Below are 20850 nucleotides of genomic sequence, written 5' to 3'. Positions count from 1 at the left end.
GTCACACACGCTGATGCAGGAAGCAAGGAGATGCTGCAGTGTATCTGTGTAGCTGTGTAGCGCCACCTAATGGCCAAAAGAAAAAATTGCTGCTACAGACGGCTTTTTTCTCTGCTCCTGGCAAAATCGCCGCTGCTTCCTGCGCCCCCCCTAAACAATCTTGCGCCCCCCAGTTTGCGCACAGCTGGCCGAAGCGATGGGAGGTGGGGGGTGGCAGGGTGTTGCCATGACAGTGGGGGAGGCGGGCGGGGGGGGAGTTTCAAGCCACAAACAGACATTGTTACCTAATCGGCACTGTGGCTCAAGGCTTTTTCCATAGTCCAGTTTCCAAATCAGTCCAGGGCATGTTATAAGCTCAGGTTGCTAATGCGAACATATTCCTGCTACAACACCTTGTTACAGCAACCCCCACTTTGTGTTTAGTTCCACCGGAAGAAAACTCACCTGTGTGTCACTTGTGTCATCTTGTCGGGGACTTTTTAATAATAAGTGGTTTCATTTATTTTTTAAGTAATAAGACAGTAGTCACTGGTGTGGCCTGTGGCTCCCATTCCAATCAAAACTGTGGGTAGATACAAGGGAGCCATCGTATATACATTGCTCTCCATTACTTCTGTTCTCCTCAAACTGTAGAGAAGAAACAAACATTATTAACAACTTGTATCTTTTTTCAGCTCTCCCTTTATAAAATAGACATTACTTTGAGACGCTCACTAACTGTCCCAATTTTAGGTTTGTAAATTGTGCGAGAAACGAGGAAGAAACAGAACCTTGTGGCGTTGCAGTACTCACAGGAAAATCTACTACAGAACCTGCACAGACCTCCCCCCACACACAGAGCTCCTGGTCTGGTTTGGAGATGAATATGGGAAAGAGCTTGGTATCAAGAGGGTACGCTGTGGAAAAGTAACGCGCCAGCACAAGGTAATCAGGAATATGTGTGTTACGTGGTTGTTACATCTCTATTGTCTTATTACTGATGTTAAATTACAAATAGTGATAGATCTACATACATGGTCAACTAGAACTTAATAATCACTAAATCTGATTTGAGTCAAAGGAACGGATACATCAAGCTGCTGTAACCAAAAATGCCATATTACCTCTGTAACGGAGCGGCCTTGTAGATTCTCACTCTCTTTCTGCTGTTGTACAGCCTGTTGTTGCAGAAGTACCTGGAATTGCTGTTCTTGTACAGCCTGGTTTTCAGCCCGATACTTTATCAGTTTTTCCATCTCCATTTTGGAAACTGCAGGTGTATTGTCTCAACTGACCACAGGGGCGCTATCCCACTTCTAACACCATTTGTAACAGAGCAGCCTTGTAGATGTGGTCAGGAAGGAGCTCACACAACACTTTCTTGTAACAAAAGTTCTTTATTCCCTGTATCAGGGGTTGCAGCAATTCGGTAACAAAACAGTATTTAACTTAAATAGCATACGTCTGCAAAACAACCGGACAGTACCTAATCGCTGGTATCCAAAAGGCAGTTCATGCTATCCCCATGACAGGCTCCCTGCAGCCTGTTCATTCACAGGTTGAGAGCAAAATGAGAGAGAGTGTGGGAAGTTTGCTGCCGGCTTTTTAAACCTCCCCTTTCCAATCAGCTTGCAAACCTACAAGCCGGGGTGTGGTTTTCCTGGTCTGCTCAGATGAGTTTTAACCCTGTACACTCACAACCTCCCATAAAAAAGTGCCTTATTATCGTGCAATGAATCAGCGTTGCAGCCCAAAAATAAAGCACTTTTTATCGGACCTGTTAAAAGCATCAGATCCGATTCAAAACAGGAATAATACCACATTTTCAAGTAAAAACTGCCATTCAAGTTCCTGTTTTTCCTATGTATATAATGGCCAATATACTGCCTATTATATACATAGGAAAATAGAAACAAGGCAGAGCACTGCCAAAGGAGAAGGCTCACATTAATAAAATTAGAAAGATTTTATTGGATCAAATAGGACCCTCGATACAAAAATAACGCACCTACGCATTTCGGGCTCGCATGCCCTTTATCAAGGTGTCAATCACAACAGTTAAAATTAGCATTTTTATGTTTACATTTTCGCGTCAGTGGGTGACGTCACGTGTCACCGACCAATGAGCTTCGCGCGTATTCACAAATTTGAACAAAACCAACTTTATTGAATCATTTCATTTAAACAACCCATGTCTATGGATCGGTGAAAGCGCGCTGTCATCCTAATTCTACCAGCCATGCAAACTATGCATGGAGGGGCACAATCTTATACATACAGTAGTATCAGGGAGCACTTAAGGAGATCTATACCTAGAGAGCAAGCATATAAACAACTCCCACACTGTTATCTATTATGCAAATGAAACAAATGCCAGAAGAACTATTAAAAACAAGCAATATGGTACACAGATAAAGATCAATAAATAAAGAATAAAAGACAAATAGTAAAAAATAGAACGGAAATTGAATAACAAAGAAATTATTTTACAAAAAACAATAATAATATATGATCAAAATCCTTTCTAAATAATAAACAATTTAAATAATAATACTGTGTATCCAAAGGCGTATCCAGGGTATTGATACAAAGTTTATGACGTTATATGGATACAATTAACTCTTAAAGCACCAGTTCTCACTTCTACCATAATATACAAAGGTAAGATGAGCTAAACCAGGGGTCATCAAACTCTTAGTCCTAAAGAGCCAAATATGAGTAGCGCAACGATTTAGAATTTTTCAAAGAGCCATAAATATATTTTTACACCCCCCCCCCCCATCACATCAGGCTGTCCCCCCCATCATTATTCCCCCCATCACATCAGGCTGGCCCCCAATCACCTTACCGCCCCACCCAATCAGATCAGGCTGGCCCCCATCATCATCTTACACCCTCCCCCCACCCCAACACATCAGGCTGCCCCCCCCCATCACCTTACTGCCTCCCCCCATCAGATCAGGCTGGCCCCCATCATCATCTTACACCCTCCCCCCCCACCCCCCCATCACATCAGACTGCCCCCACCCCCTAGGGTGACCTTGAAATTGAAAAACCGGGACACTTTTTTTTTTTACATAACAGTTTATTTATTGTAGTACAGGCATACCCCGCTTTAACATACGCAATGGGACCGGAGCATGTATGTAAAGTGAAAATGTACTTAAAGTGAAGCACTCCCTTTTTTCCACTTTACAATGCATGTACTGTACTGCAAACATCATACAGTATACATGCATAACTGATGTAAATAATGCATTTGTAACCAAAATAAATACAGTAGGCTTTATTCAAATAAAATGAATGGGAGCAAGCAAGGAGGTGAGAGGCGCGCACGCGGGTCAGTACTGTGTAGCAGCTCTCTCCTTCTCGCAGTCTCTCCCTCCTTCTTGCAGTCTCTCCCTCCTTCTCGCAGTCTCTCTCTCCTTCTCGCAGTCTCTCTCACTCAGTCAGTCAGTCAGTCTCTCTCTCTCTCTCTCTCTCTCTCTCTCTCACTCAGTCACGCACTCTCTCTCACTCCGTCACGCACTCTCTCTCACGCACTCTCTCTCACGCACTCAGTCACACTCACACACATTCAGTCACACACACACAGTCACTCAGACACACACACAAACACACATTGTCACTCAGTCACACACACACACACACACACACACACACACACACACACACACACATTGTCACTCAGACACACACACACAAGCAAAGATTGCAGCAGAAGATATTCTCCTCCCCCTCACTGTTGCTCCGTCGTAGCTCCGTTGTTCACATCACATGCAGAGGGGGGGGAGGGGGGAGGAGGAGGGAAGGAGGAGGAGGGGAGGAGGGAAGGAGGAGGAGGGGAGGGGGAAGGAGGAGGAGGGGAGGGGGGAGGAGGAGGGGGGAGGAGGAGGGGGGGGGAGGGGGGAGGAGGAGGAGGGAAGGATGAGGAGGGGGAAGGAGGGGGGAAGCAGAGCCAGGAGCAGTGAGTGCGGGCGAAATCACTGGTTTAGCTGCTGATTTATAGAGCGGGAGTGCAAGGGAAACGGAGACAGATGGGAGGGGGAACGGAGACAGATGGGAGGGGGAACGGAGACAGATGGGAGGGGGAACGGAGACAGATGGTAGGGGGAACGGACACAGATGGGAGGGGGAACGGACACAGATGGGAGGGGGAACGGACACAGATGGGAGGGGGAACGGACACAGATGGGAGGGGGAACGGACACAGATGGGAGGGGGAACGGACACAGATGGGAGGGGGAACGGACACAGATGGGAGGGGGAACGGACACAGATGGGAGGGGGAACGGACACAGATGGGAGGGGGAACGGACACAGATGGGAGGGGGAACGGACACAGATGGGAGGGGGAACGGACACAGATGGGAGGGGGAACGGACACAGATGGGAAAGGGGAACGGTGACAGATGGGAGGGGGAGGGCAGAGGGAACGGGGAGACCGGGCGCGCCATAGGGAAAAGCATGAAGGAGGTTGCGGGATTATTGAGCTGCGCACGCCGCCGCCGCATGCGCATGCCGCCGCCGCATGCGCATGCCGCCGCCGCATGCGCACGCCGTCCCCTGGTGTCCGTAATCGCGAAGCACGCGTACGTACACGGGTATGGTGCAACTAAAAATAAATGTACGTACTTGCGAGTGTACGTAAAGCGGGCGTACGTAAAACGGGATATGCCTGTACACTTATACTTTACTACCATTAGTCCTTGTTACATAGTTACGTGTGTGTGTGTGTTCGCGCGCACGTGTACGTGTGTGCGTGTGTGTCTGTACGTGATGACCTCACTAATCAAACAACAAAAAAAAGCCAGATGTGAATGATTCTGAACCCATTAACCAGTGTCAGGATGCCCTCTCTTCGCAATTTCTAAAGCAGCAATTTTGCCTGGGATCTTACCTGATCCGCAGTCCCTGAAGGTAGTGTACAGGAGGGGAGGTGTTCCCTACCTGTCTTCCGATGTCTCCCGTGTGAAACTTGAGTCAGATCTGGAAGAAAGTAGGGTAAGTTACTTCGGTGTAGGTATACGGCAGTTAAGATAAGACATAGAGGGTGAGGGAGACAGGGAGAGGGTGAGGGAGACAGGGAGAGGATGAGGGAGACAGGGAGAGGATGAGGGAGACAGGGAGAGGGTGAGGGAGACAGGGAGAGGATGAGGGAGACAGGGAGAGGGTGAGGGAGACAGGGAGAGGGTGAGGGAGACAGGGAGAGGGTGAGGGAGACAGGGAGAGGGTGAGGGAGACTGGGAGAGGGTGAGGGAGACAGGGAGAGGGTGAGGGAGACAGGGAGAGGGTGAGGGAGACAGGTTGAGGGAGGCAGGGAGGGAGAGGGTTAGGGAGAAAGAGAGGGGGAGGGTGAGGGAGAGGGAGAGGGAGAGGGTGAGGGAGAGGGTGAGGGAGACGGAGAGGGTGAGGGAGACGGAGAGGGTGAGGGAGACGGAGAGGGTGAGGGAGACGGAGAGGGTGAGGGAGACGGAGAGGGTGAGGGAGACGGAGAGGGTGAGGGAGACGGAGAGGGAGACGGAGAGGGAGACGGAGAGGGTGAGGGAGAGGGTGAGGGAGACAGGGTGAGGGAGACAGGGTGAGGGAGACAGGGTGAGGGAGACAGGGTGAGGGAGACAGGGTGAGGGAGACAGGGTGAGGGAGACAGGGTGAGGGAGACAGGGAGAGGGTGAGGGAGACAGGGAGAGGGTGAGGGAGACAGGGAGAGGGTGAGGGAGACAGGGATAGGGTGAGGGAGACAGTGAGGGAGACAGGGAGAGGGTGAGGGAGACAGGGAGAGGGTGAGGGAGACAGGGAGAGGGTGAGGGAGACAGGGAGAGGGTGAGGGAGACAGGGAGAGGGTGAGGGAGACAGGGAGAGGGTGAGGGAGACAGGGTGAGGGAGACAGGGTGAGGGAGACAGGGTGAGGGAGACAGGGTGAGGGAGACAGGGTGAGGGAGACAGGGTGAGGGAGACAGGGTGAGGGAGACAGGGAGAGGGAGACAGGGAGAGGGTGAGGGAGACAGGGAGAGGGTGAGGGAGACAGGGAGAGGGTGAGGGAGACAGGGAGAGGGTGAGGGAGACAGGGATAGGGTGAGGGAGACAGTGAGGGAGACAGGGAGAGGGTGAGGGAGACAGGGAGAGGGTGAGGGAGACAGGGAGAGGGTGAGGGAGACAGGGAGAGGGTGAGGGAGACAGGGAGAGGGTGAGGGAGACAGGGAGAGGGTGAGGGAGACAGGGAGAGGGTGAGGGAGACAGGGTGAGGGAGACAGGGTGAGGGAGACAGGGTGAGGGAGACAGGGTGAGGGAGACAGGGTGAGGGAGACAGGGTGAGGGAGACAGGGTGAGGGAGACAGGGTGAGGGGGAGAGGGTGAGGGTGAGAGGGGGACAGGGTGAGGGAGACAGGGTGAGGGAGACAGGGTGAGGGAGACAGGGTGAGGGAGACGGAGAGGGAGACAGGGAGGGGGAGGGGGAGGGAGACGGTGAGGGAGACGGTGAGGGAGACGGTGAGGGAGACGGTGAGGGAGACGGAGAGGGAGACGGAGAGGGAGACGGAGAGGGAGAGGGAGACGGAGAGGGAGACGGAGAGGGAGACGGAGAGGGAGACGGAGAGGGAGACGGAGAGGGAGACGGAGAGGGAGACGGAGAGGGAGAGGGAGACGGGGAGGGGGACGGGGAGGGGGAGGGGGAGGGAGACGGTGAGGGAGACGGTGAGGGAGACGGAGAGGGAGACGGAGAGGGAGAGGGAGACGGAGAGGGAGACGGAGAGGGAGAGGGAGAGGGAGAGGGAGAGGGAGAGGGAGACGGAGAGGGAGACGGAGAGGGAGAGGGAGAGGGAGAGGGAGAGGGAGACGGAGAGGGAGACGGAGAGGGAGAGGGAGAGGGAGAGGGAGACGGAGAGGGAGACGGAGAGGGAGACGGAGAGGGAGACGGAGAGGGAGACGGAGAGGGAGACGGAGGGGGAGAGGGAGGGTGGGTGGGAGAGAGGGAGGCTGAGGAGGAGAGGGATGGGGAGGGAGGAGGGGGAGGTTGAGGGGGTGGGAGGTTGAGGGGGAGGGAGGTTGAGGGGGAGGAGGGGAGGGGGAGAGAGAGTGAGGGGGACAGAGGGGGAGGGGGAGATGGAGGGAGGGGGGAGAGAGGCACACACACACTGGTACACACACATACACACACACTGGTGTACACACACACACACACACTGGTACACACATACACTGTGTGGTATACACACTGGTACACACACTGGTACCCACACACACACAGACACACTGGTACACACACACACACACACACACACACACACAGGTACACACACACACACACACACTGGTACACACATACACACACACACACACACACACACTGATACACACACACACACTGGTACACACACACACTGGTACACACACACACTGGTACACACACACACTGGTACACACACACACTGGTACACACACACACTGGTACACACACACACACACACACACACACACACACACACACACACACACACACACAGTGGAGTACAGACAGAGGCAGCCACGAGCAGGAGGCAGCCACGAGCAGGCGGCTCCCCGCCTCCCCCCACACCAAAGGGGGGGGGGGGGGAAGGGAGTGTCAGGACAGGAGGCAAAGGCACACAAACCCACCTCCTATCACTCCGGCCCGGGCGGGCAGAGGGGGGGAAGACACTGCGCAGCTGACAGAATAGCCAGGAGCGGGAAGAGAGACACGCACACACCACGTGGGCTCTGCAGAAGGAAGCTGAAGTCCCGCCCCCGGCACCCTCTGACCTGCAGCCAATCCCCTGCGGCCCGGCCGGCATGCTAAGTCCCGCCCCCCGGCAACCATTCATTCATTCAACATGGGGAAAAATGTACCTGCTCTCGCATGGCATCCTCCTCACCGCCGCTGCCCTCGCGCTTGCTGCAGCATGATCCACCTGCCGCCACAAATCCTAGAAGAGCCGCACGGTCGTGCCCTTAGAGCCGCAAGTGGCTCGCGAGCCGCGCTTTGACGACCCCTGAGCTAAACCAACATGGAATAGATGATAAAATAGTTCTTGAAATACATTACAGTACATATTAACCCATTAGGGTCAACTAGTCATCGGTTTCTAGTGGTGATAAATGGTAACCCAGTAATTAATAAATATATCATCAATATTAAAATACATTAATAACCTCCCTCAGTGGCTAACCGCTAAGGTAATGAAAGGAGTTGGTGGATGTACCATGTGATGAATGCCCTTTTTTGGGTGCTGGGTGTAATGCTTGCCCTCACCACAAACAAGGCCGGACCCCGGTACTGTGGTGGGAAGATATGACACCACGCACCCACGGCAACGGGCCAGGCCCGGTAGGCGGATCGTCTGTAATGCCGGGTCGGGGTTGGACAAGGTGGGATAGTAGAATACTTGCTGGGTCATGGGTCAGAGCCAGAAGAGAGGTATGAGCTCGAGTGCTGTGGTCCAGGGTTGGAGCCAGGAGAATGGTCAGTGTTGGAGAGCAGCGGATGGTCAGGAGGTAGCCGAGGTCGAATTCCAGAGAAGGGTCCTAAGTTCAAGCCGGGTGGGTACACAGGAGAGAAGGCAACGAGAGGTTAAAGCACAAGGCAAGGCAGAGATGTGGAAATGCAAGGTAACCATAGAACTATGCTCAGCAAAGTGTGGGGGTGAAAGCAGGAACTAAATAGCAGGGCTGGACGATGAGGGCTGCGGAACGGAGGCGCGACCTCTGCGGAGGCAGAGGCTGGTTCTCAGATGCAGGAGACAGGGAGAACAGCTGATCTGCTTGCCGCGCGGCTTGTGGTGCCATCGCTGTCCTCTAGGGGCTGAATAGGGCAGCTATAGGACTTTTGCAGCACAGAGAGTTAATCCTCCTTGGAATGGCTTTTCAGGTGCTTACTAATTAAGATAATCAGCCTGCTCTGACTAGTCAGGAAGTGCTTTAAAAGGCTGGAAACTGCAAGGCACAGTGAGACTGTTTTTCCCCAGAGAAGGAGGGTAGACAGAGGAGCTCCCCAGCTACAAGAAACTGGTTAAAGAAGCTGGTAGAGAGTGAGACTCTGCTGAGAGTGACAGCGAGTATGGAGGTGCAGTGACGGGGCTGTGTGTGGTAGTGGGGTCTGGGACCCATCATGGATGCAGCGTCAGGTGGAGTGAAAGGAGTAAGACTGCTGAGAAGTGCAGCTAAAGGAAAGAAAAGTTTGTCTACAGAAACAGAGATAAAAATGATGACAGTGTTAAGTAAAATGAATAAACAGAAGAAAAAGTCAGCAGAGAGCAGAGCCAAAAAAGTGGATGAAAACATGAGCAGTGAGCCAGAGGAAGGTACGACGGGTATGTCCTCAGATGAGGCACCTGAGAGCCCCAATCCCCAGGCACAGGGGCTGAGAAGCTCTCTGGAGAGAGGCCCAGAGATCTTCCTGAGAGAGGAGAGGAAAGATGATGCAGTATGTAACCCCAGCAGTGTTCGCAGGAACCAATACTGCTCCCCAGGGCAGGATGGGTCTCACAAACACGAGACCCAGAGACCCAGAGCAGAAATAGAGCCTGAGAAAGCAGAGAAGCAAGAAACAGCAGCTCACATCCCTGAGCATGGAGTCCCAGGTACAGACAGTGTGTGTGTGATTAGTGAGACCTCACTACCTGGGAGCTGTCTGTGTGATGCAAACATTGATCAACTGGCACTATCACAGAGCAGCCTGAGTGCTTCAAACAATGCAGAAGTGGCACTATCAGAGAGGAGCCAGAGTGGTGAAATTACTGAACCTGCACAAGAGCCAGAAAACAGCTCCAAGAAAGCACAGTCTGTGCACAGTGCGGGGGACGGAGTAAGGGGAGGAGCTGCAGCTGTTACCTGTGCAGCCTCAGGAGAAAACACTACAGAGGAGATTCCTGCCACAGAGGAAGCAGCCAGCAGCAGCACCGGAGGCCAAAGGCCACCACCAGCCACAGAAGTTGCAGCACAGAGGCCACCACCAGCCACAGACGGTGCAGCACAAAGGAGCATCCCTGGAGAAGCTGGAGAGAGACCAAAGAGAGCAGAAGGCAGGCAGAGCACGGGGTCCGCATGGAGAGGTGCCGGTCCAGAGTCCAGCAGTTACCCTCAATTCCCAAGCCCCACAGCCAAATGGATAAATGTGGTGAGACTGCAATATAAAGGTACTGGGGAAATCCCTGATAAATACTTTATTGGTAAAGTCCTTCTGAAGGAATCTATGGGGTTTCAGGCCTCTGACATGTTTGCCTTCATACATACCCCAGGTAACAGGGAGTATGATGTAAGCTTCAAAAGGGGTGATTTGTTAGAAGCTTTCTGGCATAGATTTGAGGACTTTAAATTAACACTTAGTTACATAGTAGATGAGGTTGAAAAAAGACGTACGCCCATCAAGTTCAACCTATGCTAAATTTAGACAACAGATACTTTATCCTTTATCTATACTTAATTATTGATCTAGAGGAAGGCAAACAAAACCCCCCAGAGTCATATCATCCAATGATGTCTCATACGGGGAAAAATAAATTCCTTCCTGACTCCAAGAATTGGCAATCGGATTAATCCCTGGATCAACATATTTCTCATGTATACTTATTTGGTATATCCCTGTATACCTTTCCTATCTAAAAAGATGTCCAACAAATCTATTGTATCTGCCATCACAGTCTCCATGGATAATGAATTCCACATTTTAACTGCGCATACTGTAAAGAACCCTTTCCTTTGTTGCTGGTGAAATTTCCTTTCCTCCAACCTTAAGGGATGGCCCGAGTCCTTTGTACTGCCCGTGGGATGAATAGTTCTTTTGAAAGCTCCTTGTATTGTCCCCGAATATATTTGTATATAGTTATCATATCCCCTCTTAGACGCCTCTTTTCTAATGTAAATAAATCTAATTTAGCTAGCCTCTCCTCATAAGTTAGATTGTCCATCCCCTTTATTAATTTGGTGGCTCTTCTTTGGACTCTCTCTAGTTCCATAATGTCTTTTCATAGGATTGGTGCCCCAAATTGTACTCCATATTCAAGGTGAGGTCTTACTAATGCTTTGTAAAGGGGCATAATAATGTTTACTTCGCTTCCATCCATTGCCCGTTTGATGCAAGATAAGATCTTGTTTGCCTTTGCAGCTACTGCATGACTTTGGGCACTATTGCTAAACCTTGCTTTCTTCAAGCACTCCTAAATCCTTCTCCATCAACGATTCCCCCAATTTATTCCCATTTAATTTGTAATTCGCCTTTTTATTCTTGCATCCCAAATGCATAACCTTACATTTATCTGTATTAAACCTCATCTGCCATTTTCCTGCCCACGTTTCCAGTCTCTCCAAGTCCTTCTGAAGAGAAATTACATCCTGCTCTGATTCTATTACCTTACACAATTTAGTATCATCAGCAAAGATGTAGACTTTGCTCTCAATGCCAACCTCAAGGTCATTAATAAACAAGTTAAAAAGCAGGGGTCCCAGTACCGATCTCTGAGGTACTCCACTCACGACTTTAGCCCAACCTGAAAAATTTATGACAACCCTCTGTTGTCTGTCCTTTAACCAGTTTTCAATCCACGTGCATAGACAGCTGAACCCCGTTATAACGCGGTCCTTGGGGTCCACAACCCCAAGACCGCGTTAAAATTTCACGGTATCAAGCCTCCTCATTACAGATTTAATTCTCCTCCATTTTGCCGCCTTACCAGTGCTCTCCTCTTCCTGCTGTCGACGTGATCATATATTTCTGCTCTGCTCATCTCTCTGCTCTCTTGCCGTCGCGTGCCATTTTTTTCAAACATTCAATTCAATGCTTTATTGACTACCAGACACAGACACAATTAAACATTAATACATTTTGTACAAAACACATGCAGGGATTGAACTCGGGACCTTCTGATACCAATGCCTTGCTTCTTACCTCTAGTCTACACCATAGGCTTGGTGTGACAATACATAACCTATAAATATATTTATCCTCTACAACACATTGCCACAGGGTACATGTCAATGTTAAATCTTAAATCTATTTCTAGATGTCTATGACATCACACATCTTCTGTGGTGTAGTGGTAGAACTCATAACCAACATATGAAAGGGTCCTGGGTTCAATTCCTGTATGATATGATATGTTATAATATAATTAAATTTTTTAATAAATTATTATTTTAATTATATTGTATAATTTATAAATAATATATAATTATTATTATTCTTTATTAAGTAATAATTATGTATTAATAATTATGTATTAAGTATTAATAATAATTCTATATTAATAATTATGAATAATTATTAATTAATAATACTATTATTACTAATTATATTATGATTAATAAGTATGATTATTAATTATCATTAATAATTTTTGCTAATTAATAAGTATTACTAATACCTACTAATTATTAATACCCAATTAGTAATAATAATTATTAATACTTAATTATTAATAAAACGTATTAATACTTAATTATTAATTATTAGTAAGTATTCATTGTTATTAATAATTAAGTATTAATAATTATTATTACCAATTGGGTGTTAATAATTATTACGTATTAATTAGTATTTATTAATACTTAATTATTAATAACAATTATTAATACTTACTAATTATTAATAATTATTAAGTATTAATATATTTTATTAATAAGTATAAATAATTATTATTAAGTATTTAGTAATAATTATTATTTAGTTAATTAACTGTTAATAATAATAATAATTAATAATCATACTTATTAATAATACATAATTAATCATAAAGAATGATTAATAATGAATTATTAATACGAATTATTATTAATACATCATTATTGATTAATAAATAATTATTACTTAATTAAAAATAATAAATAATTATATATTTATAAATTATACAATATAATTAAAACAATAATTTATTAAAAAACTTAATTATACCATTTCATACAGGAATTGAACCCAGGACCCTTTCATATGTTGGTTAAGAGTTCTACCACTACACCACAGAAGCTGTGTAATGTCATAGACATCAAGAAATAGACTTAAGATTTAACATTGACATGTACCCTGTGGCAATGTAATGTAGAGGATAAATATATTTATAGGTTATGTCTTGTCACACAAGTCCTATGGTGTAGAGGTAAGAGGCAAGGCATTGGTATCAGAAGGTCCAGAGTTCAATCCCTGCATGTGTTTTGTACAAAATGTATTAATGTTTAATTGTGTCTGTGTCTAGAAGTCAATAAAGCATTGAATTGAATGTTTGGAAAAAAACCATGGCACGCGACAGGCAGAGAGATGAGCAAGTGGACAGCAGGAAGAGGAGAGAGATGAGCATGTGGGCAGAACAGCTGGAAGAGGAGAGTGTAAGGCGGCAAAATGGAGGATTTGAGATGCAGGTAAGGCGGCAAAATGGAGGCTTTCAATTCGAGAGTCATGATCAGACCGCGTTATAACGGGTCGCGCTATAACGGGGTTTACCTGTATTATTACGGGGTCCAATTTTCTTTATTTTGTACACCAACCTCTTGTGTGAAACCGTATCAAAAGCCTTTGCAAAATCTAAGTAGACCACATCAACTGCATTACCCTGGTCTAAATTCCTACTTGCCTCCTCAAAGAAACAAATAAGGTTAGTTTGGCATGATCTATCCTTCATAAAACCATGCTGACTATTACTAATAATTTTATTTTCCATTGGGTATTCCTGAATATTATCCCGTATTAAACCTTCAAGAAGTTTCCCCACTATTGAAGTCAGGCTTACAGGTCTGTAATTCCCCGGTTGTGATCTAGCTTCCTTTTTTAAATATAGGCACCACATCTGCTTTACGCTAATCTTGTGATACTGAGCCTGTGGAAATGGAGTCCTTGAATATTAAATATAATGGTTTTGCTATTACTGAGCTTAACTCCTTGAGAACTCGTGGATGTATGCCATCTGGGCCAGGTGCCTTATTTACTTTAATTTTTTTCAAGTCGCTTATGAATTTCTTCCTCAGTTAACCAATTGTTCATTAATATGGAGGTTGTGGCTTCCTCCTGCGGCACTACTATTGAACTTGATTTTCCCTGGTAAACACAGAGGCAAAGAATTTGTTTAATACCTCTGCTTTTTCCTTATCTCCAATAATCTGTCTACCCATCTCACACTGAAAGGGTCCTATATTTTCTTTTCTCATTTTTTTGTTATTAAGGTACTTAAAGAACATTTTAGGGTTTACCTTACTTTCTATTGCAATCCTTTTTTCATTATTCATTTTCGCTAATTTGATTGCCCTTTTGCAATTTTTGTTACATTCCTTATAATTCTGATACGATGCCTCCGTCCCTTCTGACTTGAAGAATCTAAACGCCTTCCTCTTCTTGTCCATTTCCTCACCTACCTGTTTATTTAGCCACATTGGTTTTGATTTAATTCTTTTATACTTATTACCCAAGGGTATACACTGATAAGTGTGCTTTTCTTGCAATGTTTTAAAGACTGCCCATTTATCTTCTACATTTTTCCCTGCAAAAACATCATCCCAGTGTATTACTTGTAGATTAGACCTCAGTTTATTAAAATCTGCCTTTCTAAAGTTGAAGGTCTTTGTTGAACCCAAGTAATCTGTTTTTTTGATAATTTATTTCAAATGAGCCCATGTTATGATCACTGTTACCCAAATGTTCCAGAACTTGAATATTTGTTATTACTTCTACATTGTTTGATATGACCAAATCCAGTACTGCCCCTCTCCTGGTTGGTTCCTCAATAATTTGAGTCATATAATTGTCTTTAAGCACCCCCAAAAACCTGTTTCATTTTGTTGTAATGCTAATCTCATTGCCCCAGTCTGTCTGGATAATTAAAATCCCCCATTATGCAAACAAGCTTCCTCAATCTCGCAGATATTTGGTGGTTTATAGCATATTCCCACAAACATTTTCTTTATACTTTTACCTCCACTGCTAATTTCTATCCACAAAGTCTCTACATTTTCATCATTTCCTTCATAAACATCATCCCCTTCATAAACATCATCCCTTCTAATAGGTTTTAGATCCGGTTTAACATATAAACATACTCCACCTCCCCTTCTATTTGTTCGATCCTTCCGAAAAAGGGAATAACCCTCTAAATTAACTGTCCAGTCATGAGTTTCATCCCACCATGTTTCAGTAATGCCTATGATGTCATACAGTTCTTTTTTTTTTTCAGCCTGTACTATTATCTTATCTGCTCCTTCCTTTCTGCGCCCACTTGGTTTAGTCTTGAGAAGTTTTCTAGTATTATCTGTATTTACTATGGGTGTCTCGCTGCTTGTCAAACTCGCACTTGCCCCCATTCTACCTCCATAACACCTTGTATCCTCCTCTATTCCATTTAGTTCATTATCTGTTTCATTCCCCTCCTCCCTCCATCCTAGTTTAAAATCTCCTCCAACCTTTTTAGCATTCTCCCCCCTAGCACAGAAGATCCCTCTTCATTGAGGTGCAATCCGTCCCTAGAATATAGATGGCACCTCTCAGAAAAGGAGTCCCAGTGCTCTAAAAACCCAAACCCCTCCTCCCTGCACCACTTTCTTAGCCATGCATTAACCTCCCTGATCTCAGACTGTCTCCCTGTGGTAGTGCATGGCACTGGTAGTATTTCAGAAAATACTACCTTGGAGGTCCTTGCCTTAAGCTTTTGGCCTAGATCCCTGTAATCATTTTTTGGACCCTCCATCTTTCTCTAACTTTGTCATTGGTGCCAACATGTATCTAGACCGCCGGGTCAATCCCTGCCCCCCCAACAATCTGTCTACCCGATCCGCAATGTGCCGAACCCGAGCACCCGGGAGACAACAAACTGTTCGGTTCATGCGGTCATGGCAACAGATTGCCCTATCTACCATCCTAATAATGGAGTCCCCTACCACCACAATCTTTCTTTGTATCTGAGCATCCTGAGTCCCCTCTGTGCTGGAGGATCTATTCCCCTGGCTGCTAGAGGAATTAGTCCCCCCTAGCCTTGCCATTTCTGCCCCGATTCCCAATATCTTCACTCAACATGGCAAATCTATTGGGATGGTTCAGCTCAGAAACGACCTGCCTCTCCCTATTGCCCCTGCTTCCCCTTCTGTCACCCAGTTACCTACCTGCTCCTCACTAACAGCAGCCAAGCTACCTACCTGCTCCTCACTAACAGCACCACCATCTGCACCACTAGTCGAAGCAAGGGCCTGCTCAGTGAGCTCTAAACCCCTTTCAAGATTGCCAATGTCCCTCAATGTTGCAAGTTGCCTCTTCAGGTCAGCAATCTCTGACTCTAAAAACACCACCCGCTCACACCTCACAGCGGTATGCTCCTTGGAACAGCAGCTCCAAGTGCACATACATGTGGCAAGATGTGCATTGAGTGGAATTTTCAATCCTGCTCATCCTAGCAACTATGAAGTTTATAAGTACTAACAGTAAACTGTACTGCAATATACTATACCTTGTTTAACCGCTTCCTTGTTCAAACTGCTTCTGTTTCTTACTGCACACACTTTAAACAGTAAAACAAAGAACAAGGGGAGCAAGGGTTAAAGAGCAATAACAATCAGAGTTCTATACACATAGAATACACATACCTGACTTACAATGAGGTCAGGTACAATGGAGGGAGGAGGGGAAATAATATATAAATATCAAACGATACTTACACGGCCAAGTATAAGTACAGGTACAGTGAGGGTTATCTGTGATGATCGGTCTATCCTTCCCCAATCCAAACAGCGGGGGACCCGTGATTGCTGGCTGGCAATGAAGACCTTCACTCTGTCAGTCTTTTCTAAGCTCCCGCATGTGATGGTATAAAGATGGTGAGCCAGACGTGTTATCAACAAATCGATAAATTTATTGGTAGGGTATACAAATAACAATGCACTCACATAACAACAAACTCCCAGGTCGACGCCCGTAGTAGAGTGGCAAGCCCTGTAACGAAGGTCCCTGCCGCCGCGTCCGGAGGACAGGGGAGTGTGGTAATGACGTGCGGCTGCCAGCGACTGCTACGGAGGCTCCCGAGGGACATAAACAAACGGTCAGTAGGAGCTACGCGTTTCGCCGAGACTTCGGCTTCATCAGGCTCAAGAATGTCCAATGAGGGGTCCATACATCTTATATAGCCCCTCATACTAATTAGGAACAACCCCCACCTGTCTCAAAGTGGGAGGAATAGAGACTGGCTATGCCTCCAACAATCCATCTAGCTGATTAAGCATGCAGCTTAAACTGGTTTAACCCATAGCTCTGGTTAAGACATATGGAGAATCTTAAATCGCATTAGCCTAAGCTGGAGACTAATTATATAGCCAAAGTGAATAATGTGTTAAAGCAATGAATAGTTTATATAAGGCTGAAAACACCTGCAGCTACACCAATTCACACAATTACTGATCTTGTTTGCATACAAAATATATATATGGAGACATGATTCATTGTTTTATTAACATATAGCATAGTCAATAAAAATGAGTGCAGATTAAAAAAGGGCCAACCAGGACAAAAAGAATAAAATGTACAAGAACAAGGAAATTGCTAAAACATAGTGGTACAAGTTAAAATACACCATAATACTAAAACTAAAATTAAACATTCTTAAAAAACGTTATTATGTCTTAAAAAAGCTCAGAAAGATAATAATTGGAGAGCCTGAAAGGAAAGAAAAAGAAAAAAACACACCTTAAAGTTAAAAAATGGATATACCAAATGTACAAAATCACGTACTGTATAAATGACATTGATGAGCAAACGAGAAATGGGATGAATAAATGAATACAAAGTAGGGAAGGAGAGGAGTAGCTGGGGCCCTAGGGAAATGTGCACGTAATAGAAAACTAAAACGACTAAATAAAAGCCCCAATGTCTAAATCTACGTTAAGGCCATATGGGGCCAATGTTTTCAGCTGGTAGATCCAGAACGTCTCTCGTTGACAGAGACGTCTGAGTCTATCCCCCCCTCTCCAGTTCTCTATCACTGCCTCAATCCCCTGGGGATGACTATGGGTTGTGAGGCCTCTGCGAATATTGCCCATGTGGTCCAGTATGCGGACCCTAAGACTCAGTGAAGTCCGGCCCACATACTGGAGACCACATGGGCACACTAGAAGATAGACGACAAATGTCGTCCTACAGTCTATAAAGTGATCAGTCTTAAAACTCTTTTTAGTGATGTTGGAAGTGAAGTTTATTTTCTCTTTTGATGCTTGTCTACAGGCCTTACAGTAAAAACAGTTTAAAAAAAACCCACGGGTTTAGGCATCCAATGGGCGGGTTTAAATGGTATTTCCCATCTAAAGACACTAGGGGCCTCATGCAGTAAGCGTCGATTAAGTGAAATCGGCAAGCTTACCGATTAGTCATGTTAATGGCGATTTTTCCTCTCCGTATGCAGTAAGTGCCGAATACATTCAAAATCAACCAGAAAACAAATCCGCCCACTCTCACGATGATTATCCGATCACACACAGGTGTATCGGCGTCCGTGGCGGGGTGCTGTTAGGTTGCCCAATCACAAATCTTGCTGAATCAGGCGAAACAAGCATGTACAAGAAAAAAATAAAAACCGGGCGCTTCTCAAAGTGAATAATTAAATAACTATATAATATACGTGACAGTGATGTATAATTAATAATCAGTGCACAAAATTGTGTTTAGTAACCTTCACCAGTGTAAGAAAAATTATATAAATATTAAAGTGCAATACAATGAATAAAAAAGCAGCTCTACACCCTTAGGATGGACTGTTCAGGTCCAGATGGTTCTTGTGTAGATTTTCAAATTGGAGCGGAGCGCTGGGTGACTCAGGATTATGAAAAAGAAAAAGAAATACAATAGTGCAGATGGTAATGATATAAAGATATAATAAAATGTTCTCTGTAGTAGTGGTACTCACAGATTGCACTATCAAATATAAGCGTATCAGAGACCCTTCTCTCTCTGATGGGAGCCCTTTAATGGAAATCCCTCAGAGTGGTATGCTGATACTGGAAGCTTGTATTATGGTGGTTCAGTTATCCTCCCAGGGGTATGTAAAAGTGAAAGAGAGAACACACAATAGAGTAGTATAGTCTAAAATTGTATTGGCAGCAATCGATAATCATATGTATAATACACTCACATTTTGTAATAAAATTTGGTTCGTGGGAGAGGACAGCTGTGAATGGAGAACGCCGGTTGTTCCTGGAGCGGAGGAGCCCTTCCGCATACGTCACTGGTACCTTCGTCACGTCCTGTGGTGTCGTAAGTCAGGGCGGAAGAGGCTGCCTGGTGTGTCCGTCTCCTACTGGTTTGCCAGCAGTTGTCTCCCGGTTTCCTCAGCACAATCACCTCCCACAGCGGATCGATTCAACGCGTTTCGCTGTGGCTTCTTCAGGAATCGATTCCTGAAGAAGCCACAGCGAAACGCGTTGAATCGATCCGCTGTGGGAGGTGATTGTGCTGAGGAAACCGGGAGACAACTGCTGGCAAACCAGTAGGAGACGGACACACCAGGCAGCCTCTTCCGCCCTGACTTACGACACCACAGGACGTGACGAAGGTACCAGTGACGTATGCGGAAGGGCTCCTCCGCTCCAGGAACAACCGGCGTTCTCCATTCACAGCTGTCCTCTCCCACGAACCAAATTTTATTACAAAATGTGAGTGTATTATACATATGATTATCGATTGCTGCCAATACAATTTTAGACTATACTACTCTATTGTGTGTTCTCTCTTTCACTTTTACATACCCCTGGGAGGATAACTGAACCACCATAATACAAGCTTCCAGTATCAGCATACCACTCTGAGGGATTTCCATTAAAGGGCTCCCATCAGAGAGAGAAGGGTCTCTGATACGCTTATATTTGATAGTGCAATCTGTGAGTACCACTACTACAGAGAACATTTTATTATATCTTTATATCATTACCATCTGCACTATTGTATTTATTTTTCTTTTTCATAATCCTGAGTCACCCAGCGCTCCGCTCCAATTTGAAAATCTACACAAGAAACAAGCATGTATTTGATTGCGCGCCAGATTTAAAGGCAACGTGTACTGCTAATCATTCTCTGTGTTGTTGGGAGTGAGAGAGAGAGAGACGCACAGAGCTGGCTGATTGAACATTTGCATATTGACGGAGAGACTTGTTGTGTATTGGGTGAGCTTTGTCCATTGTTGTTTTGTTTACATCTTTGTCTTGTTTTATATGTGGAAGTGTTTCGTGTGATTGGCTGTACATTAGTTGTCTGTTTTTTGTGAGTGCTGGAAGTATGCCCGCAAAGCGTGGGAAGAGTGATGCTGGTGGGAGTGGGAGTGCTACTCGTGCGAGTACGCGTCGGAGTGAACGTACTGTTCAGGGGAGTGATGTTGCTGGTGCACCGAGTGGGAGTGCTGGTGCTGGGAGTGGGAGTGCTGTTGCTGGGAGTGGGAGTGCTGTTGCTGGGAGTGCTGTTGCTGTGAGTGGGAGTGCTGTTGCTGTGAGTGGGAGTGCTGTTGCTGGGAGTGGGAGTGTTGTTGCTGGGAGTGGGAGTGCTGTTGCTGGGAGTGGGAGTGCTGGTGGTGGGAGTGCTGGTGCTAGGAGTGGGAGTGCTGGTGCTAGGAGTGGGAGTGCTGGTGCTGTGAGTGCTGCTGGTGGCGCAGTTGCTGATGGGGTGTCTGGTGGTGGCGTGCTTGCTGGTGGCCAGCTTTTGGAGGCTCTTCCATTGGAAGAAGGAGAGTCCAGTCAGCACCAGCCAAGCTCTGACCCTAAACCTGCTCGGAAGAAACGTGTGGAGAAGCCACGTAATCCTCGCTTCAATGACCAGGAAAATACAGCTCTTGTCACTGGCATTCTGGAGCACTATGACAGTATATATGGACATTTACTAGGTAAGTGTACCTTTACATTTATTATTCAAATACATGTGATCCT

General features: G+C 46.1%; 1 protein-coding gene across 1 annotated transcript in view; it reads left to right on the top strand.

The window, feature by feature from the left end:
• Nucleotides 1-794: 794 nt before the first annotated feature.
• Nucleotides 795-20850, top strand: part of LOC142466744 (uncharacterized) — a 56513-nt gene continuing 36457 nt past the window's right edge. Inside the window, exon 1 of the mRNA XM_075572105.1 lies at nucleotides 795-924. The gene's annotated coding sequence lies outside the window, so the exon portion shown is untranslated. The remainder of the gene's footprint in view (nucleotides 925-20850) is intronic.

The sequence above is a fragment of the Ascaphus truei genome, chromosome 15, assembly GCF_040206685.1.
Source record: "Ascaphus truei isolate aAscTru1 chromosome 15, aAscTru1.hap1, whole genome shotgun sequence".
NCBI classification, from domain to species: domain Eukaryota; kingdom Metazoa; phylum Chordata; class Amphibia; order Anura; family Ascaphidae; genus Ascaphus; species Ascaphus truei.
The sequence above is the reverse complement of the archived record's forward strand: the minus strand, read 5'-3'. Positions and strand labels throughout refer to the sequence as shown.